Source organism: Talpa europaea (genome assembly GCF_964194135.1).
Source record: "Talpa europaea genome assembly, chromosome: 12".
In the NCBI taxonomy this organism is placed as follows: domain Eukaryota; kingdom Metazoa; phylum Chordata; class Mammalia; order Eulipotyphla; family Talpidae; genus Talpa; species Talpa europaea.
The window spans coordinates 51,442,336-51,469,362 of NC_140079.1; positions in this window are offsets into that span (position 1 = coordinate 51,442,336).

Below are 27,027 nucleotides of genomic sequence, written 5' to 3' on the forward strand. Positions count from 1 at the left end.
ATATTAATCTGGTGTTCTTCTTTCTACTCCTTTTGGAACAGTCTAATGGCCTGGAAAAAATGACCTCTTCTTAAGTTCTCATGCTATTTGACCACTTGGTGGTGATTCTTTGGTCTCAAGTTGACCTTCCCATCTAATCTGCTTTTCTGACTCACTTATTATCTCTAATCACACTTTTTTTTTTGTTGTGTGTCTGCTTTTCATATTGGCCCTCTCTTCTAGCCACCCTTTGAATGCAGTCTCAGCTAGGACTGTGCTTGGCTATAGATAGAGAGAGCTTATAACAGTGCTTAAGAGATGAGGATTCATTTGTATCAAATGAAAGGAAGTCCTGGGGCAGTTCTTTTCCATCCGGCATGGATATGTCTTAATTTTAAAAAACTGTCCCCTTTGGGGTGGAAAGTGTATGGGGAATATAACCAAGATGAAAATGCATACAATGTGCAAAAATGAAAAATGATGTAAAAATATATATAAAATAAAATTTAAAAAAATAAAAAAATGAAAAAAAAAAGATTTATTTATTTGGGCCTCCCTGGTGGTGCAAAAGGTTAAGATGCAACCTATGACACTATCTGCAGCCACTGCAGCACAAGTTCGATCTCCGGCCAGCCAGGGAGGTACCCACATGGTGCAGCAGACCACTCCTGACTCACCCTCTGCTCCCCTCAGCAGTGTTTTTCAGTCAGTCTGGCTGTTCTGCTCCCCACTCTGTCTCTAGTGAATCCTCTCACCCCCGCCCCATACTTGCCTGCATCCCTTTGCCACCAGGGAGGCCCCATGGCATGATTCTTGTGGCTGTGTTACATAGATTTTTCACTTACTAAAAGATTACCTACAAGCAAATGTGAAATGATTCAATTTAAGATTTATGTAAAAGATTAAACATGAAAAATATCGGATGATTTCACTTATAGGAGGAATATAGGGGAAACAAATAAGGGATGGGGGAACAAAACAATTAAAAAAAACAAATACAACAAAACAAAAACAAACAGACAGCTATAAATCAGAGACATTCTGCAGGGGAAGGGGAGGGACAGGGATCAAAACAAGTGTGGGAAGAGCACAAGGGACTATGGTGTACTGGGTGAAATTGTGGTGGAAATTCTATGGGGCCTACACCTGAGAAAAGAAAGCAAGCACTGTAAAAAAAATGAACAATGATGTAAAACATATAGAAATAAATTATTTTTAAAAGAGTAAATTAAAAAAAAACTCTCCCCTTCAAAATATCACATACATAGAGAAAAGTATATAAAATATAAACATGCATTTTATTGAATTATAAAATGAACACCTGTGTACCCATTACCCAAATATTACCAAATAAATAAACCTTGACAAAGTAATAGAGATATCCCATATAGTAGACCCCACTCTAATCCCTGACCCCTTTCAACATTATCCTAATGTTTTATGGTAGTTGCTTGCTTAAATTTCCTTAAGGTTCGGGCCTCCCCGGTGGCGCAGCGGTTGAGCTCTGGGTTGCGAAGCTGCTCGCAGACTCTGCAGCTCTGGTTCGAACCCTGGCCACCGGGCGAGGGTCCCACATGGTGTGCAGACCTCTCCTGCCGCCTGCTGCTCCCCTCAGCAGTGTACTTTGTCAGTCTGCCTGCACTGTTCCCCGCACTGCTCTGGTGAATTCTGTTACCCTCAATGCTTCTGATTGTACCCAGTGCTAGTGTAAATAAATAAATCTTTAAAAAAAAAATTCCTTAAGGTTCTACAAACTTTATATTAATTTTATAAGTGAATTTTGCCTATTTGAAAACATTTAATATAGAAAACCACACAAATATGTGTTTTTGAGTTTGATCTCTTTTTTTCATGATTATGTCTTAAAAATTTACCCATATTGTTATGTCTATTATTCATTGCTGTAAGGTATTCTGTGGTATGATAAAACCAACATTTATTATCCTATTTTGATGAACATTTGGGTATTTTCCAATTTTTGCATTTTATGAATAAAACTGATATGAACATTATCATCTGTCTCCAGAGGAATGTATGATGGAGTAGAATTGTTTGGCTTCCTTTTTATTTTTTAGTTTTGCAAGAGGAATCCTCTCCAGATGTGACAGGACCTATTGGGGCTTTCCCAGCAGGACCCCATAGACATCCCAAATGGAATCCATTTTGAGTTGAAGAGTAGAGCGAGCTCACCCATGTGGGGTTGCAGTTATCTGACTCATTAAAATCAGATGGTCAGAGAGCGAGGAGTGGTGAATTGGAATCTAGTGAAGGAAGCCATCCAGCCTGGATGCTGGTGCTTGGATGAGAGGCACAGGCCTGGCTTTCTTTGGAGACCTCTTAGTTGTCTACCCACAACTAAACTAGCATGCATCATGATTTAGAATCAGAAAAAAATGGGCAGAAGAGCTAAAAGGAACTTCTCTACAGAGGAAGAGGAAATGCAAATGGACAACAGGCATATGAAAACATGTTCAGCATCACGTGTAATCAGGGAAATGCAAATCAAAACTACCATGAGATACCATCTTAAACCAGTGAGAATGGCACATATTAAAAAAAAACTAGCAACAACAAATGTTGGCGAGGATGTGGAGAAAAAGGAACTCTCCTGCACTGCTGGTGGGAGTGCAAACTGGTCCAACCACTATGGAGAGCTATGTGGAGGTTCCACAATCTGCTAAAGATGGAGCTTCCATATGATCCAGCAATTCCCCTCCTAGGTATTTACCCAAATGACACAGAAACATTAATTCCAAAGGGCATCTGCACCCCTGTGTTTATAGCAGCACTATTTACAACAGCTAAGCTATGGAAACAGCCCAAATGCCCAAAAATAGATGACTGGATCAAGAGGATGTGGTACATATACACAATGGAATATTACTCAGCAATCAAAAAAGATAAACTCATGCAATTTGCAGCAACGTGGATGGAGCTGGAAGGGATCATGTTCAGCTAAATAAGCCAGAAAGAAAAAGAAAAATACTGGATGGTCTCACTCATAGCAGGAATTTAGAAAACCTAAATAAGGGACCAGGAAAAAAGACTAATTATAATAAAGTAAAAATCAAAATCAATAAGCAACTATAAACCAGAGATGGGGGGGAATTAGGGTCAAAATAAGGGTTGTGGGAATTGTATGGGGAATATAACCAAGATGAAAATGCATACATTGTGTAAAAATGAAAAATGATGTAAAAAATATATAAAATAAAATAATTAAAAAAATTTGGTTCATACGGTCAAAGAAAACTTGGCTCAGAAGGTGCTTTTTTGTTGTTTTTAGTATTTTTAAAATTTTAGTTTATCTATGTTTTACATCATTTTTTCATTTTTGCACAATGTATGCATTTTCATCTTGGTTATATTCCCCATGCAATAACCACCCCCAGAAGGTTCTATTTGAGGTAAAATCATGGGGAGGATTCCATCATTTTTGGCAAGAACACACCACTGAAGGAAGGGCATGTACAAAAGACAGGAAGTGGGGACAAAGAGGGCGAGAGAGCCAGTGAGGAGAAGCGTGGTGGGCAGGAAGGAAGCGCGCACAGCCCAAGGTGGGGAGATTGACCAGCAGCTGGACACAGAGGGCTCCTGACTCGTAGGAGCAGGTAGCGGGCCTCAGGATGGTGGCAGGATCTTTAATTTGGGGGGTAAACTGATCTGGTTTATGTTTCAAAGAGATCTCTCTGACGGGAGAGGCAGCAGGCAGATGATGGCGGCTTGGATTAGAGTAGTAACGTGAGGGAAGGAACAGGTTCTAGAAGAAGGGGTTGAATGTCGACGTGAAGTTGACTGTTTCTGTGATTTGAACAACTGAGTGGGTGGTAGTATCATTAACTGAGACAGGGAGGGCAAAGGTAGGAATAATATAAGACAAGGGAAGAGGAAGGCAAGTTGTAGGAAAAAGAAAGTCTCTTTCAGCCTTGTGAAATTTGAGAAAGTCTGTTCAGTATTTCTAGGAAACGTTCAGATGCTTGAGTTGGGAGTTGAGAGGCCGGCCTTTCACAGAATGAACAACTCAGTGTCCCTGGGCCTTGTCATATGGCCTGGTAAATGGTAGGCTCTCAATAGGTAGTGAAGATTTAGCTTATTCAACAAATATCTGGGAAGCTCTTACGCCTGTCTATTGCCAGACTCTGTTCAAGGAGCTGAGATTCAGCAGTGAACACTGCAGACAAAAATTTTGACTAACTGGACCTTAAAACTAATGGATGAATGAATGAAATTTTTATCCAGAAGTATCAATAGTTTTCTTTTTTCTCTGTCTTAAAAAAAATCTTTGACAATATCAATTAAAATGGATTGATCTGGTAAGATTAATTATAAGGATAGGGTCTGAAGGAAGAGAGGCTTTATTGTAATGATCCATTTTGCCTTCTCTTTCCCTTTTAAACTTTGAGTTATCTTTATGTCTGAGACCTATGTATCAGTTGGTGGTACAGTAGTTGCGGTAGATTTATTTATAGTTGCTTTGGAGTTGATCTCTAATTTTCCCTTGAGCAATGTTATTTACAAGCACACTATTTTCACCAACAGGTGTGACATGCCTCCCTGTTAGAGAAGTAGCAAAATGCCACTTTTTAGATTTGTGATAAAATTTCTTGATAGATTCCTCAGGTGAAGGGAGAGGCCCTTCTCACTGCCCTAACACACTATGATGCCAAGACTGAGAAGACAGAGGGAAAATTTACGTGGTGTGGTGGAGAGTGCCTGTGATCTCAACACTGTGCTAAATATGTTTGTGTGCTAACTTTCCAGTTCCCAGAAGTCTTGTGTTAATTCATAGTCTGACAATGAAATTTACATCTTCTGAGCTTTCAAGGAGTTTGTAATTTAAGACCGCCTTCAGTGATTGTTTTTGCCCAGCCAGGTATCTATAAAATAATACAAATAATTATGTCAAATAAATCACCTTTATATATTTGGATTCTTACATATAAAATATCAGTGTTAATTCCCAGAACAGATTATACACTTGCAACACTAAACCCTACTTGACAGGATGCTAAAAAATGTTGAGTGTTTTTTGGACCCAGATTTTCATGGATAACAGAGTTTGCTCAGTAGCAGTTCAATCATCTTCTGCCTCCTTGACAAGGTGGATATTTCTTAGAAAGATCATTTTCAATCAGCATTTTCCTTTTTGTTTGCCTTCATTAGAGAAAAGACAGGCCTTCAAAATGAGAGACTCAACCTTACCAGAATTAAGAATGCAGATACTTATAATTGAAATTTACAAGGTCTGAACTTAAAAAAGAAGATAGTTAAAATGTTTTCATGTTAAAAGATGTCTTCCTAAGCAATCCTGAGAGAAATGAAGACGTGGAGGGATCATGCTCCTTGAGTTCAAACTCTACTGCAAAGCAGTCATAACAGCATAGTACTGAAACAAAAACAAAAACATAGACCAGTGGAATAGAATTGAGAGTCTAGAAATAAGCCCACACATGGACAGTTAATCTATGACAAAATAGCCATGACCATGAAATGGAGAAAGGAAAGCCTCTTCAACACATGGTGTTGGGAAACTTGGACAGTCACAGGAAAAAAAAAAAAAAAAAGAAACTAGATCCTAACTTAGCTGTATATACAAAGATTAGTTCAAAATGGATTGAGGACTTGGATAGCAGAAAACATAATGCATTCCCAGACATCAACCTTAGAGATGCGTATGAGGACTCAATCCAATAACAGGGGGAAATCAAAAGCCAGAAAGCCTTTTTTTTTTAAGATTTATTTTTTTATGCATATGAGAGCTGGGGCACAGGCCAGAGGTGTGTGCGTGTGGGGCGGGGGAAGGGGTGAGAGCATTCACCAGAGACAGAGTGGGGAGCAGAACAGACAGATTGACTGAAGTATACTGCTGAGGGGAGCAGCAGGTGAGACAGGAGAGGCCAGCTGCGCCATGTGGGATGCTCCCTGGCAGGTCAGGGATCCAACTTGTGCTGCAGAGGCTGTGGATAGCTTCATAGTTTGCGTCTTAACCCCTTGCGCCACCAGGGAGGCCCACCAGAAAACTTTTGTACAGCAAAAGTAACTACCACACACACGCACATGCACACACATGAACAAAAGCAATCGGCATTGTAGGAGAAGATATTTGCATATCCCTTGCAAGTGCAGATGGTAGATTAGGGAACACATCTTTTACATACTTTAATCTTGTATATATTTTTAATCAAATTTTGTCAATTTACCATACATCCACAAAACTATGTAATTTCCAGATACAACTTCATACCTCAATGTGTGCAAATGATTCACTCCTCCCCCACCAAAGCTCCAGTGCTACTGCTCCACCACATTTACTCTGACAAGGGATTAATTTCAAAAATATACAAAGAATCCATACAACCAAACAACACTAAGACAAACAACCCCATCAAAAAATGGGTCAAAAACCTAAATAGATGTTTTCCCAAGGAAGACATACAGATAATTTACAGGCGCAATAAAAAAATTCTCAACATCACTTTTTATCAGGGAAATTAAAATCAAAACCACAATCTCACACTTGTAAGAATGACCTATATAATAAATACTGCAAACAGCAAGTGTTGGTAAAGGTGTGGAGGAAAATCTCATTCACTGTTGGTGAGAATGTAAATTGGTGCAGCTGTGGAAAATGGTATGGAGAGTTCTTTAGAAACTAAAGATGAAAATACCATATGACCCAGCATTACCACTTCTAAATGTTTATATGAAGAATATGAAAACAATAATATTAGAAGATTTATATATCGGGGCATCCCCTGGTGGCGCAGCAGCTGAGTGCTGGGCTGCGAAGCTGCCCGCAGCCTCTGCAGTGCCAGTTTGATCCCCGGCTTCCAGGTGAGGGTCCCACATGGCATGTAGACCTCTCCTGCCGTGCCCGCTGCTCCCCTCAGCAGTGTATTTTGTCAGTCTGCCTGTTCTGCTCCCTGCTCTGGCTCTGGTGAATTCTCTTACCCTCCCGTGCTTCTGACTGTACCCAGTGCTTGTATAAATAAATAAATCTAAAAAAAAAAAAGATTTATATAACACTATATTTATAGCAGCATTATTCATAGTAGCTAAAAATAAAATCAACCTAAATGTCAATTGACAAATAACTAGGTAAGGAAAATGTGACCTATATACTCAATGGAATACTACTCAGCCATTAAAAAGATAAAATTATGCCCTTTGTAACAATATAGAAGAATCTTGAGGTGATTATGCTCAGTGAAACAAGTCAGAAAATGAATGACAATAACTGGTTTGTTTCACTCATTTGTAGAATATAATTAACCAAAGAAAACAAATTGGCAAAACACAACAACAAATGAAAATCCATTTAAACTGGGTGAAAAATTTGGTGGTTAGCAAAGGAGAAGGAGAAAAGGGGAGAAAGAGGGACTAGAATGAGTAAATGTGGTGGAGTAGTAGCACTGGAACTTTGGTGGGGGAGGAGTGAACCATGTGCACATATTGAGGTATGAAGTTGTATTCTGGAAATTACATAGTTTTGTGAATGCATGGTAAATTGACAAAATTTGATTAAAAATATATACAAGATTAAAGTATGTAAAAGATGTGTTCCCTAATCTACCATCTGCACTTGCAATAGAATAGGTAGGTACAAACTTGGGAAAGTTTGAGGAGGATTCTCCCAAATGTGCATTTTATGCTTTAGTGCCTGAATCCCACTTTTCTCCTCCCCCTACCATTTGAATCCTTTGAGACATCATAACTGCAGAAGACTTGTAGGGTAAATGGTTTTCAGGCTTTTCTGCCCTTGCACCATTAGTATCACCCTGCCTGATGGGGCACCTGCAGTTGTTACATTGTTGTAAGCTGACTTATTTACTTCTGTGGGCCATGGGAGGAATATTGAGATAGTCACCTAGAGAAGCAGGAAAAGAGCAGGGGAGAAAGAAAACTAGAAGCAAGAGAGAAGCCCAGAGGGAAGACTAGCCAGGGGCTTGGGGGACTGCCGGCCTCCTGGCCCCTGGCCTCCCTGCTTGGCAGTTACCTGGTTGCTGCAATACATGTGAAGCTTAATAAAAGCCTAAGAAAGCCACTGAGGGCTCCAGGACTCTCCTTTACCCATCTGCCGGATCAGAAAACCTGCTCAATGGCCTTCTTGTCCCCACAGGACTCTTCTGCCAATGCAGCAGCTTCCCTGCAGTACACATGAGTGGGTGTAAATCACATGGTTCACAGTAAGAGGGAGTAAGAGGGAAGAATCCCACCATGGGTAGGATACAAAGGGCACTGTAATCTGTGTTACAAATTTTGATTAGTAAGTGATGGCAGCTAGTTGAAAGATTTTTGGCAGTGGGGGGAGACAATCAAATTAATTTTTTAGAAATTGACTGGCAGAAGCAGGAGGAAAGATCCTGGCTGAATGCTCTGAATCTGGGATCAGGAACCAGTTCCTGCTACAGGAGTTGACTCTTTTCCACTCCACCCCAGCTTTGTGTTGCGTTTTCTCTGGACAAATTCTTAAGTTTCTGTTTCTAGAACACAATTTGGAGAAAAAAGTTGTGATCATTGGCGGAAGTAAAGCTAATCCATCATCTTCATTCTTTATTCATCATTGTTTTCTGCAGCCCTGATTCCCACGTCTTTTCAAGATTTGTAGGAAGGAAATTTTTACTGGTATTGCCTTTATTTTTTTTCCAGGATCAGTTGTCTTCTATCATTACAAAGAGCAGTGCCTTAATAATCAACAGAATTGGCAAATCTAACTTTGGGAGAGGGCCTAGTCGTTCCTCATAACCTCTTCCTGCAGTGACTTGACTTGCTTGTTAAGAGGGTGTGAAGAATCTCATCTGTGAAACTTCATTTTCCTTTGGAGTGAATTAAAGGTGGTATGTTTCATGAAGTTGGCTGCATTCCCCAGCAGATGACCCTGGTTATTGTCCCCTTAAGGTTATTGTTACCATTGCAGGCTCCCTGGGAGGGGCTTTGGGGACTCAGCCTGATACCAAAGGAGTTGAGTCTTCCCTGGGTTCAGCTGTCTTTTTCATTGGGATGGAACAGAAATGGAATTCTTGGTGTACACAATTCTTAAGCAGGTCTGTATCATTTGGGATATGCCTTCTTCTTTTAGGATTAAGTCTGACGTCAATTTAAGTGTGAGGAGAGACAGTATTTCAAATCAGATTTTCTTCTTAATCGATGTTTCAAGAAAATTGGTCTAAAGTGCTAAATTTTGAATGTAACCCAACACTAGTTTAAATAAAAACCCAATAAAATTTTATGGTATATGATTTTATACTATTTACAACTAATTTCATTTCTTTTGATTTTGATATCTCAGAAAACTTTCCCATGAATTTATCCATGTCCACCAATTTTGTTTGCCCCACAGTATCTCTAGCTGAACCTCCTCAAGCTCTCTTTTAAAAGAATGGTTAGTGCTCTCTTTTTATATACTGAAAGGACTTCAGGACCATTCCATGTCTCAGAGGGGAGAGCTGGGTTTGTTGGTGAGTTTCCTTACAGTGGACAGTGTATGTTAACAGAGTGATGCAGAGTCAAGACATTGGAGACAGATTGCCTGGGTTTGAGTCCTGATTCTGCCACATCCTGTGTAACCTTGGTTAAGTTACTTAACTTCTCAGTTCCCCAGTCTCCTTATAATAAAAGCAGAATTCTATATCTGCCTCATAGACTTTTTTTCTTAATATTCAATGTGTTAATAACTTAAGGGATTGTTGGGAAAATTGAATAAGTTAATATACCTAAAATACTTAGCACAGTGCTTCAAAATAGTGATCATTATATAAGTGTTTATTATTCTTTTCACAGCTAATTTTCCTTCGCTCACTGGATTCTACCCTTACAGACTAGACCACTGTAGCTGCCTTGCCTTTTCTGCATAGCATTCCCTTATACCAGACATTAGCTTCCTTCATTTTCCTGAATATGTTGCATGTTAAGTTTATTGTGAGTAATAATGATGATGCTGATGATAATAATAGTAATAATGATAATAATACCTAACATTTACTGAGTGCTGATTTTGTGTCAGTATTGTGATCAGTAGTACCTCATCTAACTCTCATTCCAAGTCTACTAGATAAGTATAATCATTATCTTCATTTAGAGATGAAGAAACTGAGGCACACATAGGTTACATAACTTGTCCAGGCTTGCCTCAGCTAGTAAACAACAAAGCCTGATTTTCAAATGTTGTTTATGTTGTTTATTTACTACTTTCTTAACCCTTATCTGTATAAGGAAATGATCTTTTTCTTCTGGTCAATCATTAATTGGGTCAAATTCCTTATCAAGGACCCCCCTGGTGGGGTAGGGGTTAAAGTTTCAGCACCATCAAGCTATCGCCAGACACCAGGGCCTGAGTTCAATCCCTGGCCAGGGAACAACCCACATATGGTGCAGCAGACCTCTTCTGGCTTACCTGCTGCTCCTCTCAGCAGTGTATTTTAGTAGATCTACCTGTTCTGCTCCCTACTCTGTCTCTGGTGAATCTTCTTACCCCCACACCTCTGGCCTACACCTCAGTTCTTATATGCATAAATAAAATAAAATAAATATTAAAAAAATTCCTTATCTATACCGACTGGGCTGAGGCAAAGGAGGGAAAGGGATTCTTAGTATGTAATGATGAGCCTGAGAATATAATGGGATGTCCTGAGGACCCACTGTGCATGGTAACATGTGAGACTGTCCACATATAACCTCTCAGGTAATTTTCATGTCCACACTCTCTGATTATTATCCCCATTTTTATAGGGGAGAATATGGATCTCAGGAAGGTGAGGATTTGCCTTCAGCTTACACTGCCTACGAATGTGAAGATTAATTTGAACTCAGGCCCCAGGGTATACCAGAGCATGCTCTCTTTTCTCCACTCAATCCTGCCTTCACCAAAGGTGGTCCTGAGCCTTGCTAGGAGTAGTGAAATTGATTAGGAATTCTTGTTGAAATAGAAGATATTCTGGCTTCCAGCATTCCACATCATGATTTATTCATTTCAGGGACTTTTCTATTTGTAGTCTTCTACACCCCTTTTCAGCCTCTTTGACTTAGCTTTTCTTTTAAACAGCTTTAAATCATCTGAACAAATATTTGAATACAAAGTAGAAGTTTGGTAGGAGTAACTAAATGGGATTAAGGTGCTTATTGAAATATTTAAACTTATCATTCCAAACCATCATAAGCAAGATGATAGTATCATTAAAGTTTGTTCATCATTTTTTTTTAAATTTTTTAAAAAAAGATTTATTCATGTATTCAAGAACCAGGGTATAGGCCAGATGCGTGGGAGGGTGAGAGGAATCACCAGAGACAGTAGGGAACAGAATAGGCAGACTGACTGAAATACACTGCTGAGGGGAGCAGTGGGTGAGACAGGAAAGGTCTGCCGCGCCATGTGGGTCTCTCCCTGACTGGCTGGGAATCGAACCTATGCTACAGAGGCTGCAGATAGTTCACAACACTGTGCTCAACCCCCTATGCCACCAGGGGGGCCCTAAAATTTGTTCATCTTGATTCATGATAGGGTAGTATTATCAGATATTAAGACATAATCTTTACCCTTGAGATACTCACCTTGGGTGGGAGGTATGTGTATGTATGTAGTGTGCATTTTATGTAAATACAATTTTTTATCGAGTTCTCTGTGGAATGTAACTATCAGAAACCTCTTTAGTTCAATTCAAAGTAGTGACCTTGTTGGGTGCTTTGCCTGCTGGTTCAGGTTATTCTGGGTATGTGTTTTAAGTGTTTGTGTTAGATTATTTAAGAGCACCTAAATATACTTAATTTTTTTCAAGGCAGCTATTAGATTCATATTCATATTGTTGGTGATGGGTGATATTACTGGGGAACCTGGGATTGTCTACATTGAAGTCACTAATTTAATGGGTTTCCAGAACTTGCTGGTTACCAGTGGTCAGCTTCCTGAAACTAATGGATGGCAGCCTTTAAAGCATTGTACTGAAAGATAGCACATCCAAGCTGGGCTTTCAGCTCTGTTATTGAACAAATGTTTTTTTGGTCTCCTTCCTCCCTCTAACTATGATAGCAATACTACTTCTAAATCCTTAAGAATATTCTTTTTGCAAAATTCATGCACAGTAGTGACCCAGAGAGTGGTATAGAGCATCTTGGTCTCACTTTCTTTATTTTGGAGCCAATATTCATCTTAGATCTTAATGCTGAAAGAAGTAAGCTCTTTTCAAGAGGTTATGTAAGCTCATCTTGTCCTTCCCCAGTCCCTTAGTTACATGGTGCAATAACACATAACTTTGGGACTGTATTTCACAGTTCACAAAGGGAACTTGACCCATTCAGTGTCTGCAATAAACAGAATGTTTGTGTTCCCCATAAATGTATGTGTTGAAATCCTAACCCCCAAGATAATGGCATTAGAAAGTGGGTGGGGCCTTTGGGAGGTGATTATGGGTTAGTATCCTTATAAAATAGACCCAAGAGCACTCCCTTATACTTTCTGCCAGTTGAGGTTACAATAAGAAGACTATTGTCATGGAGGAAGCAAATTTTCACCAGATCCAGAATCTGCCTGAGTCAGATTATTGGACTTCCAACATCCATAACTGTGAGACATAAATTTCTGTTGTTTATAAGTCACTTACTCTGTGGTAATATGTTACAGCAACCTAAAGAAACTAAGATAGTCCCTTATTTAATTATTTACAAAATCCTGTGAGATGGATATTATGACTTCTATTTTACAGATGGAATGAGTAAGATTCAGGAAATAAGTGACTTGTTCACGTAATTTAGAAACAGGACCAGGGCTAGAACTCATTTTTTTTTTTTTTTTACTTCAAGTCCATTGGCTATTTCTACCTCAGTGTGGCTAGTCAGGAAGAGAACAGAGTCATATAAAAACTTATCCATATTAAAAAAAATAGATTTAACGAATGATGTCAATTTTGAGTCATTCTTCTTTCTTATAATGTTTCAACTCTAGTTTTTTGGCCCTTTTGATTTTTCTTCTAACATGTGTTTTCCCAGAATTCAAATCAGCATTTTTTCATTGTCCTATATAACTATCTATATCCAGCCCAGGCACCACTGTGCTTGGCATGGAAGAAATAACTGAAGACTTTCTACCTATAATGTTCCTCAGTGTCAAAAAGTTGTACCAGCTGTATTGGCCTCAAATGTTTACAATTTGTGTTTCAGTTATATACAGTTCTCTAAGAGCTGTGTCTTTGAGACTCCTTGAATCCCCTTTATGAAGCAATCAGCATAAGAATTTATGCACAGGGGTGGGGAGAAAAGAATTTATGCACAAAACTTTCTATACAAATCAAGGAGTTGACTCATCCTTAGTATAGTCTTTTAATTCCATCCTGGATGCAAACACGCATGTTATCAATACCAGAAATAGTTAGCTAAACAGAAATGTAGAATAGTGTATAGAAGATCAGACTCTGAAGCCAGGTTGCCTGACTTGAAATCCAGACCTGGCTGTTCACTAGCTGGGTGACCTTGACAAATAACTTCTCTGTGCTTCATCTATAAAATGAGAATGAAAATCAAACCTATGGCATACACAGAAAAGCTGAAAAGACTTTTTTTAAAAGAAGAAATGCAAATGACCAATAGGTACTTGAAAAAATGTTCAACAATGCTTATTATCAGGGAAATGCAAATCGAAACAACTGTAAGATACCACCTCATACTGAAATGGCCCATATTGAAAAAACTGGCAACGATAAGTGCTGGTGAGGATGTGGAGAAAAAGGAACACTTTTACATTGCTGGTTGGAATGCAAACTGGTCCAGCCACTATGGAAAGCTGTGTAGAGGTTCTTCAAAACATCAAAAATGGTTCGACTGTATGATCCGGCGAATCCACTCCTGGAAATATACCCAAAGGACACAAAAACACTTAATTCGAAGAGAAATAGGCACCCCTATGTTTATTGCAGCACTATTTACAACAGCTAAGATAGGGAAAAATCCAAATGACCCAAAACAGCTGACTGGATCAAGGAGATGTGGTACATATACACAATGGAATACTATGCAGCAATCTAAAAAGTTAAACTCATGCCATTTTTGGCAACATGTTGGAAAGGATTATGCCCAGTGAAATAAGTCAGAAGGAAAAAGAAAAAGGTTGGATGGTTTCACTTACAGGAGGATTATAGGGAAACTAAACAAAGTGTTAACAACAACAAAAAAGACAAAACTTGCAGGCAAACTGTAGATTTGAGGCATCCAGCAGGAAAGGGGAAGGGAGACGGGTCAAAACATGGGAGGGAAGAGCACAAGGAACTGTGGTGATGGTCTTGGTTGCTGTGGTGTTGGGAGAATTATGGGAACTACACCTGAGGGGTGAAATTAAATATCATGCAAAAATGAACAACAATGTAAGAAAAACAAACAAACAACCTATCCCATACAGTTGCTCTGAAGATTGATGAATTGTTAAATGTAAAACATGGAAAAATGTCTGCCACTGCAGTAAGCAGGAATTCTCAAATGGCCCTCAAAGATGTTTTGCCCTAGAATATACAACTATGCTGAGCCATCACCCTGGTCAAGGCATGTAAGCACAGCTGTCCTTAGAAGGGGAGAGTAGCAGGTGGACCTAATCTAATCACACGCTTTTAGAACCAGAAGTTTTCTCCTTTTGATGGTGGAAGAAGCCAGAGAAATTTCAAGCCTGAGAAGGACTTCATGAGGCCTTTGGTGGCTGTGAGGATGGAGCAGGCTAAGTGAGAAGGAGTAAGAACAGATTGCTGGCTGAGTCAGCAAGGAAAAGGGGACCTCAATTATATAGTCATGAGGTGCTTAGCAGATTCTTTCCAGAACCTCCCATTAAGAGTCCCACTGGCTGCTTTCTTGACTCCAGCATTGAAAGGACTGAGCAGAGGGCTCTGCAATCATGGGCTTCTGGGCTTCAGGATTGCGAGAAAGGTATGGGTATTGTTGTGAGTCTTTAAGCTTTCAATAATTGGTTATGCAGCAATAGACAACTAACACCATTGCATGGAGATGCTCAATAAATGTGAGCTGTCATGAGTACACTTATATTGAGCTTCTTCACTGACTGGTGTACAGCCCGTGGGCCTGGGGAAAGAAGTTTGCACAAGATAGTGCTGGCCCTTAAGTCAAGAGAATAAGCCATTTCATTTTCTCTGACATGCAGACTCCCTGAAAATCAACTGTTTTTGAATCTTATTTCTTCTTTCCATCCTTGCTTTGGCTCACTTCTTCGACCACAAATACTCATTTATAGTTTCTTTTATTTTTAGCCAGTGGCTAGACTCTGTTTAGTCACTGGCAACACCCTTTGGCCCTGAGAGAGTTGAGAGTAGCATTTATTGCTTGTCTCCTGTGCATCATGTTAGGAGCGCTGGGAAGCTCCTAGAATTTGTGCTCAAATATTGTAAGTCGTACAATGGAGGCATCTGTTTCTAACAAAAAAAGTCGGTATGATCTTTTATTTCTAGAATCCACCACCTGGTGTTCTCAATAGCCCTATGCATGGAGCAATTCCCAGTTTAATCAAACTGGAATACAAAGGGAGCAACAGGGACCGCAGTGTGTGAGCCCCTTGCAGTTGTTCCAAGGGAAAGAGAGACCTTTTGTTACAGAGACAGCTCATTTTAGAGTTCAGTGGCCTGTGACACTTCCCCAGCTGGTGGCTCAGCAGGGATCTTCTGATTCTCTCCTACCTTCAAAAGTCATTTTTTTTGGGGAAGAACAGTGAAACCATCACTAAGGGCTACTTGGTAGGAGGGTGGTGAGGGGAAGGAAAACAATAGGAATCGGTGGCATTAATGATGTGCTTTCAGTGATTTTATGATTTTTATTCAAATTAGAACTATTTTCTAAGTCTCTGGTTTTTTTTTTTTTTAAAGATTTATTTATATATTTATACAAGCACTGGTTACAGTCAGAAGCGCGGGATGGTGAGAGAATTCACCAGAGCCAGAGCTGGGAACAGAACAGGCAGACTGGCGAAATACACTGCTGAGGGGAGCAGCTGGCATGGCAGGAGAGGTCTGCGCTCCATGTGGGACCCTCGCTAGCGGCCGGGGATCGAACCAGCACTGCAGAGGCTGCGGGTAGCTTCGCAGCCCAGTGCTCAACCACTGCACCACCAGGGGAGGCCCCTAAGTCTCTGTTTTATGATAAAGTTGGTGGGTGTTTGTATCTATTTTTTGTATGTAGTGTTGATAGCACTGGACTACAACAAACAAACAAACAAACAACAATTCATCATAAAGGGAGCTGGGGTGGGAGCAGGGAACCTATTTATTGTCCATAATAATTTGAAGCATCCACTCCCCTTCCTGAACTGGAAACCATTCCTTCCTACTGTGATTTTTCAGAGGAACGACAAAATTTTCAAAGGCCCTTCTGATACCCAAGTAAATTTTACTTGGGTTGTAAAGCTGAAGAAGTGACTCAGAGTCATCTGATGTCACTAAAACTGTCCAGTCCCGAGGGGAGGTCATTCAACATTTGAACAATCAGGAGTTGGGGGCACACAGAGTTGGTTTTTAAATCATCATGCTATTATTTCCTGACTGTACGACCTTGACGCAAATTATTCAGCTTCCCTTACTGATAATGGGAATAACAGCATTTAACCTGCAGCCTCATTGTGAGGGTTAAAATAAATAACCAAAGTAAAGTGACTCTGAGTAATAATTTGCACCTAGCAACAGTTATAAAATTTCTCTGCTATCAGTTATTATAAGAAATGACTTCTGCTGATTTAGATTCAGTCTGAATAGGCTGGAGGGCAGAGAAAGGCACTGAATTAACTCCCTGAACTCCAGAATTCTTATGTTCAACCACCTACCTGATGTCTCCTTCCAGATGTCTAATAACATTGCAGAACAAATGTATCAAAACTAAAACCCTCGTCTTTTCCCCTCAAACCCGCTCCTGCTTTTTCCATCTCAATTAATGATAACTCAGGTGTATGGTCATAAACTCTCTACTCACTCAGGAAATTCTAATACCTTCAAAATATGTCTAGAAACACTTGACACTGTCTCCATTGTTTCTTTTTTAAAAAGATTTATTTATTTTGCATACAAGGGCTGGGGTACAGGCCAGAGGTGCGGGGCATGAGAGGATTCACCAGAGACAGAGTGGGGAACAGAACAGGCAGACTGACTGAAATACACTGCTGAAGGGAGCAGCGGGTGAGTCAGGAGAGGTCTGCTGCACCATGTGGGTATCTCCCTGGCCAGGGATTGAACTTGTGCTGCAGCAGCAGCGGACAGCTTCATAGGTTGCATCTTAACCCCTTGTGCCACCAGGGAGGCCTTCCATTGTTTCTGACTTTGGTCCCAATCACCAGCTTTTTCTAATGCTGAAGTCAGCATGATTCTATTAAAATGTGAGATCAGATCACTCTTTGGCTCAAAATTCACCCTCTCTCACTAACTAAAAGCCAGCAACACTGTAGTAGCTCAGAGCAGTGCTAGAACAGTATGTGGACCACTGTCCATTGGGCAAAGTGTTTGCCATTAGTCCATGAGAAGATCAGGAGCTTGTGCCAGAAGGGAACTCAACTATGTCGCTAAACACTATTTTTGATGTGCTTGACATTTTGTCCATGTTAGGCTTTCTCAATTAAGGAACTCCTGCATTAATTTATATATTTTTTTCTCTGTTCTCCTCTCCCATTCCTTGGCTCTCCCTGTCTTGCTCCATTCTTAGTCATGCTGGCCTTCTTGTTCTTCAGACACACCAGCCCTGCTTCTGCCCTTGCCCAGAATGCTTTCCCCTGAGGTGCCAAGGTTTAGTCCCTCACCATCTTCAAGTTGTTACTCAGAATCACTTCCCCAGGCCTTCCCTGATTACCCTGACAATCCTAGTCCTTCTTTTTGCTTTATTTTTCTCTATGTCCCTCATCAGCGTTCAAATGCTAGTATAGTTTACTTATTTTAAAATTTTCATTCTCGTCCCACTAGAATATAAACTCCACGAAGTGAAAGAGGCTTTTAAAAATATTTTGTTTCCTGGTTTACCTCTAGCATGTAGAAAATTACTGGCAAATGGCAAACTTTTGAAAAAAATGTTAGAGACAAAATGAATGCATTTGATGCCCAAAAATAGATGACTGGATCAAGAAGATGTGGTACATATATACCATGGAATATTACTCAGCATTCAAAAAAGATAAACACATGCAATTTGCAGCAACATGGATGGCGCTGGAAGGGATCATGCTCAACGAAATAAGCCAGAAAGAAAAAGAAAAATACCGGATGGTCTCACTCATAGCAGGAATCTAGAAAACTTAAATAAGGGACCAGGAAAATGAATATAAGAAAGTGAAAATCAAAATCAACAAAAAACTATGAACCAGAGACACTTTTAGGGGGGCGGGAGGGGAGGGATTGGGGTCAGAATGGGGGGGCTGCAATTGTATGGGGAATATAACAATAAAATTTATATAAAAAAAAGAATGCATTTGAAATTAAATAATTAAATGCATTGATAGAAGTTACATTTTTGTATGTTTCATCAGACCATATTTTTTAAAGTGTTAAAAAAAATTGCCCAAGATGGTCTACGTGAAAAAAAAAGCTCATTATCACTTGTCATTAGAGAAATGCAAATCAAAACCACATTGAGATACCACCTCACTCCTGTAAGAATAGCCACTTGTTACTGAAAAAGACCAATAACAAGTATTGGAGAGGGTGTGGAGAAAAGAGAATACTTGCACACTGTTGGTGGGAATGTAGACTGGTCCATCCTCCATGGAAATCAGTATGGAGATTTCTCAAACTATTGAAAAGACACCTACTTCATGACCCAGCAATACCACTCCTAGTATCTATCCTAAGAACACAAAAATACTAATTCAAAGAGATATATGCCATTCCTCCCTATGTTCAGTGTGGTACTATTCACAATAGCCAATTTATGGAGACAAACTAAGTTCCCCAAAGACAGATGAGGGGATTAGAAAAATGTAGTATATATACAAAATGGAATACTACTCAGTTATAAAAAATAAAATGAAATTTGGACATTTGTGACAACATGGATGGAACTGGTGAGCTTATATTAAGTGAAGTAAGTCAGAAGAGAAAGACAAATACTAGATGACTTCATTCCTATGTGGAATATAGAGAAAGTAAACACAAGAATAGAATATCAAAACCAAAACAAACTTTAGGCATCTGAATGCAGATAAGAATCTACTAGAAGCGGGTGGGGAGGGAGCCTGATGGGCTGTGGTGGAGGATTCTGTATGTCTTGGTGGTGAGTGTGGTGTTGTAACATAATCTGAAGAGGTGTGAATTTATATACCCAATTCATGTACAGTGTTGTAAACCATTGCTACCTCAATTAAAAAAGTACAATTAAAAGAAATTGTCCAGTGGTATTATGGTTTGAGGCCTGAGTCTGTCTTAAGTCAGGCTGGGATGCCCAGGAAAGCAGTTCAAAAACTTTTGCAAATCAAAACCTTGGTCAAACAGACAGTATTGACATGGACATTTATGAATGTTGGTTTTTTGGGGGGAGGGCAATCAACATTATTTTGTGCTATTATTGCTGCTACTTTTCCTAATTATTAGGTGAAAATGATATTATCTTTTTATTTTAACTTGTTTTTCTTTAATCAAAAATGACAATGAATTCCATATTTTTCCTCTTTTTTTCATTTTGTCAAGGGTCAGTATTCATTGTTCTTTAATGATTGGTGTTTTAATGTTTTAACAATTTAAATTAATTGATGTAAAAAAATACTGTTTTAAAAAATAAAACAGCGTCTCCCTGGTGGCCCAGGTGGTTAAGCACAGCGCTGTGAAGCTGTCCGCAGCTTCTGCAGTGCCAAATTGATCCTCAGTGGCTGCGGAGCAACCCACATGGCGCAGCAGACCTCTCCTGACTCGCCCTCAGCAGTGTATTTCAGTCAGTCTGCCTGTTCTGTTCCCTGCTCTGCCTCTGGTGAATCTTCTCACTCTCCCCACATCTGGCCTGTACCCCAGTTCTTGTATAAATAAATAAATCTTCAAAAAATAAAAATAAAACAGCCCTCTTTTGTACTAGCTGCACATCTTTTTCTCTCAGACATTTATATGTATTTATCTTTAATATTTATATATTCAAGCTTTGAAATTGATTTAGTTCCATATGTTGGTCCTTTCATATTTTTAATATCTTCTGTCATTTTTAGGTTTAAAAGTCAACCTTCCTCCAGACTTTTAATTTCCTTTTTTATTTTGAAATGCTTTCTGATGTATATAAAAGTTGCAAGCATAGCATAGCGTTCCTATATATTCTCCATCCAATTTTTCCAAATATTAACATCTTGCACAATCAGAGTACAATTGTAAAAATAGCATTGATGAATAACCACTAACTATTGACTCCACTTGCATTTCACCAATTTTCCACTAATATTTTGTTTCTGTCCAGGATTCAATATCTCATATCACATTTAGTTATCTAGTCTCCTGAGTTACCCTTGGACCTGTAACAGATCCCCAGACTTTCCTTGTTTATTTATCATTGGGACAATTCTTGAGGAAAACTGATCATGTATTTTGTAGAATATTCCTCTAATGACTTGTGAAGTTTCCTCACGAGCAGATTGAGGAGATGTGTTTTTGGTAGGAATACAGCAGATGCAACAATTTCATTTTTTAAAAGATTTATTTATTTATGCATACAAGAACTGGGGTATAGGCCGGAGATGCAGGCTGTAAGAGGATTCACCAGAGCCAGACAGGCAGATTGACTGAAACATACTGCTGAGGGGAGCAGCAGGCAAGACAGAAGAGGTCTGCCATGCCATGTGGGTCACTTCCTTGGTCGGGTATTGAACTCTTGCTGCAGTAACTGAAGATAGCTTCGCAGTGCTGCATCTTAACCTCTTGCGCTACTAGGGAGGCCAGTGCTCTCATTATGCCTTATAACTTGGAGTCATGATCAATATGTCTTGTGACAGGGCATGTTAGAGAGCTCTTGACTAAGGTGGTATCTGCTGGGTTTCTCTTCTGTAAAGTTACTTTTTCCCTTTGTAATTAACAAATATCTTGGGGAAGAATTTCGAGAACTTGCAAATATCCTGTTTCTCCTCAAACTTCTGCCCACTCATTTCACATCCATCTGTGGCTCTTGCCTCTAGTAATTATTACTGTGGTTTCTCATGGCGATTTTCCATTTCCCCTGTTGCTTCTACTTTCGTTTAACAGGAATTTTTCTTCAAAGAAAAACTGTCTCTTCTCCTTAATTAGTTAATTAATTAATTTCAGTGTGGACTCATGGGTATTTATTTTATTTTGTGGTTTATAATTAATACTGTTATTATTTGCTTGGTTGCTCAGACTGTTTCAGTTAGGACCATTACTCATTTGCTCTTTCTAGACACCGCCATCCTTTAAAATTTTTTAAATTGAGTTTTTGTCCTTCCCTTAATTTTGCTGGAAAAGTATGTCTGTTTCTATTGGGTAGGTGGGGAGACATACATATAGAGTTGACAAAGTGTCCTGGTGCCAAAAAGTTCTCTTTGTCTTGTGGACTTTCAAGACTTCCTTGGGATGGAAGGAGTCTTGGGCCCAGGGAAGTTCCTGTGTATTCTCTAACCAATTTCTCAAATGTTAATATCTTGCATAACCATAGTATAATTGTCAAAACAAACAAATAAGCATTGATGAAATATTACTAACTAAACAAATGGCTTTATGTACATTTCACTGGTTTTCCACTAGTGTTGTGTTTCTGTCCAGGATCCGGTTCAGGATCTGAGTCATGTGGTTGTTGCTGTTTAAGTCATTTGCTTGTAGCAGGGTGTCAAGTATTGCCTTGATTTCAGAGATGCACAACAGCAGGCTTAACAGATGTCATCTCAGTGCCTCTGAAATTAATGTCTGATAAAAATGTTTGGAATCCCAACTTTACAGTGCAAGTACTTTTTCTATGTTCTTTAAATTTTTTTTTCAAAATTTTTAGTCTTTTTTTATTGAGGTATAATTGACTTGTAATATTAATTCACTTCAGGTGTACATCATAATGATTCAATATTTGTTTATACTGTGAAATGATCATCACAATATGTCAGGTTACCATCTATCACTATACAGTTGCATTATTTTCCTGTGATGAGAACTTTTAAGATCTACTTTCTTAGCAACTTTTATACATACGATGCAGTATTATAATGGATAGTTGCCATGCTGAACATTACATCCCCATGACTTATTTATTTTATACCTGGAAGCTTGTACCTTTTGACCCCTTTCAATCATATTGCCCACACCATTCCATCCCAACCTCTGGCAACCACCAGCAGCCTGCTCTCTATTTATATTTTCTTGAGAAAGTTGAAGGTTGACTCTGGCACTTCTGAGGATACACCATCTGGTTGTCTCTCAGCTTTGTGGGTTTTGAAACATGAGGAAAGAATGAGAGAGTGGTAGCTTCCTGGATGTGTGTAAACTTTATTAAAGCAATAATTTTCACTGGAGAAGATAGTGGTGTGACCAAGTAAGGAGGGCTTGGCACGACCTGTAAAATGGGTGTAGGGTTGAGTCTGGTGTTGGCTTGCCATCTCAGCACCCCAGTTCTCAGCCACTTTCTTCTAGTTGTCACCTGGTATGTCTGGTTCAACAGCTTCTGATCCCAGTGCCCTTGTCTGTGACTAATGAGTACTTTTCTCACTGGATTTGTCTTCAGGGATCACAGGACAGCTTGGCTTCTGCCTTCTCAAGCAATGCACTGTTAATGCCAACCACAGGGAATGTGGTGTGATGCAAAAGACACTTGGAATCGCTGAGTCACTTCACAGTCATGTCCGTGCCCATGAATGTGAGACAAGTGGAAATCAAATAGTTTCTAAGGACATTCCCAGTCAATTTAGAAAACTCTGGTCTTTCTTACATTCGTTTTGCTTGTAAAATGCATTTGGGTAAAGTCAAGAAGAATTTCCGATACTAAGGATTGAGATAAGTGAGATGTACTATGAGATCATATTTGCGAAAGACACTTAGATCATATAACTAGCCCTTCAATATTTTCTTGCTCAGGAGATTGTCTCATTGATGATCTTCTGTTTTGGCAGTCTAGTCACAGTTTGAAAGATAAAGCGAAGTTTCACATTAGTTTTAGATGGATATGCTATCAGTGTAAGCCAGTCTGACACATTGGAGCCTACTCTGAATGGAGGCTGAAGGAAGAGACTTTGGTGCCTGTGGTAGGCAGACACATGGAGACCTGGGATGGTGATCTGCTCAGCTCCCTATTTCTAGTTCTTTTTCTCTGATTCCCTTTTTTCTAAAAAATGGAATCTTAGACTTAAATCCCATTTGTTTAGGAAAATGTATTCTTTCAAAATCTATTTGCTAAACTAGCTACTATGTGCCAAAGATTGTAAAATTAATTTTAATTACATATTTCATTTGACTCAAATATCTAAAATTTAATCATGCCAACATGTAGCCAATCTAAAGATGAGTAATGAAATGTTTTAGATCCTTTTTATTGGACTAAGCATTCGAAATTTTGATAAAGAGCTTTTACTTACAGCACATTTCAATTGCTACTTGTTAAATGCTCAACAGCTTTATATGACCAGTGATTAAGGACCTAGGTGATGCAGGTTTACTCTACGTAATTACTCCACATAATTACACAAGTAAATATTATTATGGTTTAAGTGCTATAGTGAGAAAGAGGAAATTCTGCTTAATAGCACTTGGGAAGCATTTGGGAACATTCATGTTGAAGGCTTGAGTTGGAGTTAGGCAGGTAAGAGTATTACAGAAACAGGGAATGGCTTTGAGTTGAAAAGGAGTGAAAAGGAGACCATCATGCTGAAATTTTTGAGGGAGAGGGAAATGGTGATATTAAGAACAGAAAAGGAGAAATCATCCAGACCAGACAAATCTAGTTTTAGGAGAAAGAAAACTCTGTTTTTAAGATGTGGACTTTCAGGTACAAAACATAGAGATGTGGGATAGGAAGACAGGACTGAGAAAGGGCTGGAGGTTCACTCTGTGGAGTGGATGGGATTGTCAGGTCGTACGTGTTGCCCTAATATCTGAACTTCTCAGGGGCTACTTGTTAGGTGGGCTAGAGAGCACTTGGGTTGTGAGTGGGGTGGGGTAAGTTGGTGAAACAGATCAGGAGGGCAAGAGCTAGAGCGTGAACAATAGCCATCTCCTAGAAAGGACCTAAAGTTATGAAGGGGAGACTAAAATTCAGCTATGAAAGCATGGTGAACGGGGAAAGGAAGGTTAAATATAAGAGGTCAAGGGCCTCCCTGGTGGCGCAGCAGGTTGAACGCAGAGCTGTGAGGCTGTCCACAGCCTCTGAAGTGCCAGTTTGATTCCCAGCCAGGCAGGGAGATACCCATATGGCACGGCAGAACTCTCCTGTCTCACCCGCTGCTCCCCTCAGCAGTGTATTTCAGTCATTCTGCCTGTTCTGTTCCCCGCTCTGTCTCTGGTGAATCCTCTCACCCTCCTGCACCTCTAGCCTGTATGCCAGCTCTTGTATAAATAAATAAATCTTTTTAAAAAAATATAAGAGGTTGAGCCTGGAGGAGGTGGGATGAAGTAGGGGAGTACGAATAAGAAAGGGGCATCAAAGTCAGTAGGTCAAAGGTTACTGATGAGAAATAGTTTTTTTCATTATTTTTTGCTTTAAGAAAGTTTTATTTACTACATACATCTGTTATATATTGTCAGTGGAGCAAGATCTAAATAAAGAATATATTGTCAAGAATATATTGTCAGTGGAGAAGATCTAAATAAAGTTAAAATCTTTTCTAACACAAAACAACTAAAGATGACAACTAAAAACTCTAAGACCTTTTTTACATGTATACAGTTTGTATTTAACCCTACAAAAAATGTTTAACCCCCCAAAAAATATTTAGCAGCTCTGTTTTAGTGACAGTTACAGTATGTGTGAAGTGGATTTGAAACAACAGAAGAGGAGGCTCACTGATAGTTGGCTATATCAACAAAAAAATTTAAGGTAGTTTTGGGGTTGCCATGTTAAGATAAATTTATGCCATTTATGGCAACGTGGGATGGAAGGGATTACACTAAGTGAAAAAGTCAGAAGGGGAGAAGACAAATATGGGGCGGTGTCACTTATAGGTAGACTGTAGAGAAACAAAATACAGGGTCAGATAAAGCCAAACTTAAAATGCAACACTTGCAAACTGACTTATAGAAGTGAGGCATCCAGAGAGAGTGGGGGCTTGGGGTGTTGAGCACAGTCGGGAGGGAGCATAGTAGACTATGGTGGAGGACTAGGGGTGCTTTTTCAAATTTTCTATTTTCTTACATTGTTGTTCATTATTTGTACAGTATTTGATTGTCCCCTCAGGTGTAGTCCCCATAAACCTCCCACCACCACATCACCTGGGAACCATCATGTGCCTCATGTGCTCTTCCCTCGCCTGTTTTGACCCCTCTTCCTCCCCCTCCCCTGCTGGATGCCTCAGATCTACAGTTTGCCTTCAAACTTTTTTTTTTGACCCTTTGTTCAGTTTCCCTGTATTCCTCCTATGAGTGAAACCTGATCTTTTTGTTTCCTTCTGACTTATTTCACTGAGCATAATCCCTTCCAGCTCCATCCATGCTGCTCTGTAATGTGCAGAAGTTTATCTTTTTTGATTGCTGAATAGTATTCATTGTGTACGCATACCACATCTTTTTGACATATTCATCTGTGTGGGGGCACTTAGTTTGTTTCCATATCTTAGCTATTGTAGAAAGTGCTGCAGTAAACATAAGAGTGCAGATTTCCTTTCGAATTAATGTTCTTGTGTCCTTTGGGTGATTCCTAGAAGTGGGTCACTGGGTCGTATGGTAGATGACTATGAGTGGTTTGGTGGTGGGTGCAATACAGTAACAACGCTGAAGTGGAGGATCTTGTACTTTCAAAATACAAACAATGATGTAAACCAACATTAGCTCAATAAAAAAAAAAAATAATCATTTTTTCTTTTTATTCCCTTTTCTTTTTTTTTTTAAGATTTATTTATTTATTCATATAAGAACTGGGGTACAGGCCAGAGATGTGGGGGGTGGGGTGAGAGGATTCACCAGACATAGTGTGGGGGACAGAACAGACAGATTAACTGAAATACACTGCTGAGAGGAGCAGCGGGTGAGACAGGAGAGGTCTGCTGCGCCATGCGGGCAGCTCCCTGGCCGGGGATTGAATTCGTGCTGCAGAGCCTGCAGATAGCTTCATAGGTTGTGTCCCAACCACTTGCGCTACCTGGGAGGGCCTATTCCCTTTCCTTGGCAAAAAATTTATCAGCACATGCAAAATATCTTAAGAGCACTGGGTCATTCTTATTCTGTGAACTGCCATGACAAGTCTTCACTAGAGAGAGTATATGTCTTTCACATAAAATCAGGGGATGTGGATCTTATCCAAATGACATTTTGGGTCACTCATGCCAGCAGATTCAAGTTTGGATGGAACTTCTAGACTGTCAGGAACATCACACAATTACAGTTGACCCTTGAACAACCCGGGTTTTTAGTTGACCGCCAGTGGCAAGGTGGGTGGTGGTGAGCCAGTTTTAAAGTAAACATGGCCCAGGTTCAGTAGACGCCTTCCACAGCTATCATGTTACCAAGATTTTTCCACACTGACAGTGTCAGGAAGTGACCTACAGGCTGAAGAGAGGCCCTGCCAAGGGGGCTGATCCCTCCAAGGGCACAGCAGACTTCTTAGCTTGGGGAGTCGATTTCCTTTTGGGGCACCGTGGAAAGCTAGCTCCAAGTGTTACCTCCCATGCTTTTATAATCTGGCGGGCCAGGTGTCTGCTGTTCTCAGCAAATTTCAGGAAATGATGATGGTGATTAAAACTGATATTTATCTTTCGGATCGTGAAGTCTCTCTCTGCCCATCTGCAGGCGGTGGCAGGACATTCCTAGATCACTAGACCTTTTGTCAACAACCACTCATTTTAAAGCTTGAACGCTTCACTGAAAGCTTGCTGCATCCCTGCTGAGATAACATGAAGAAACTTGATTCATAAATTCCCAGAGGCCATGTTTTCCACCCTTTCACCCAGAATGCTGAAACTGCAAAGTGTTTTCCTGGCGGCCATCAGAG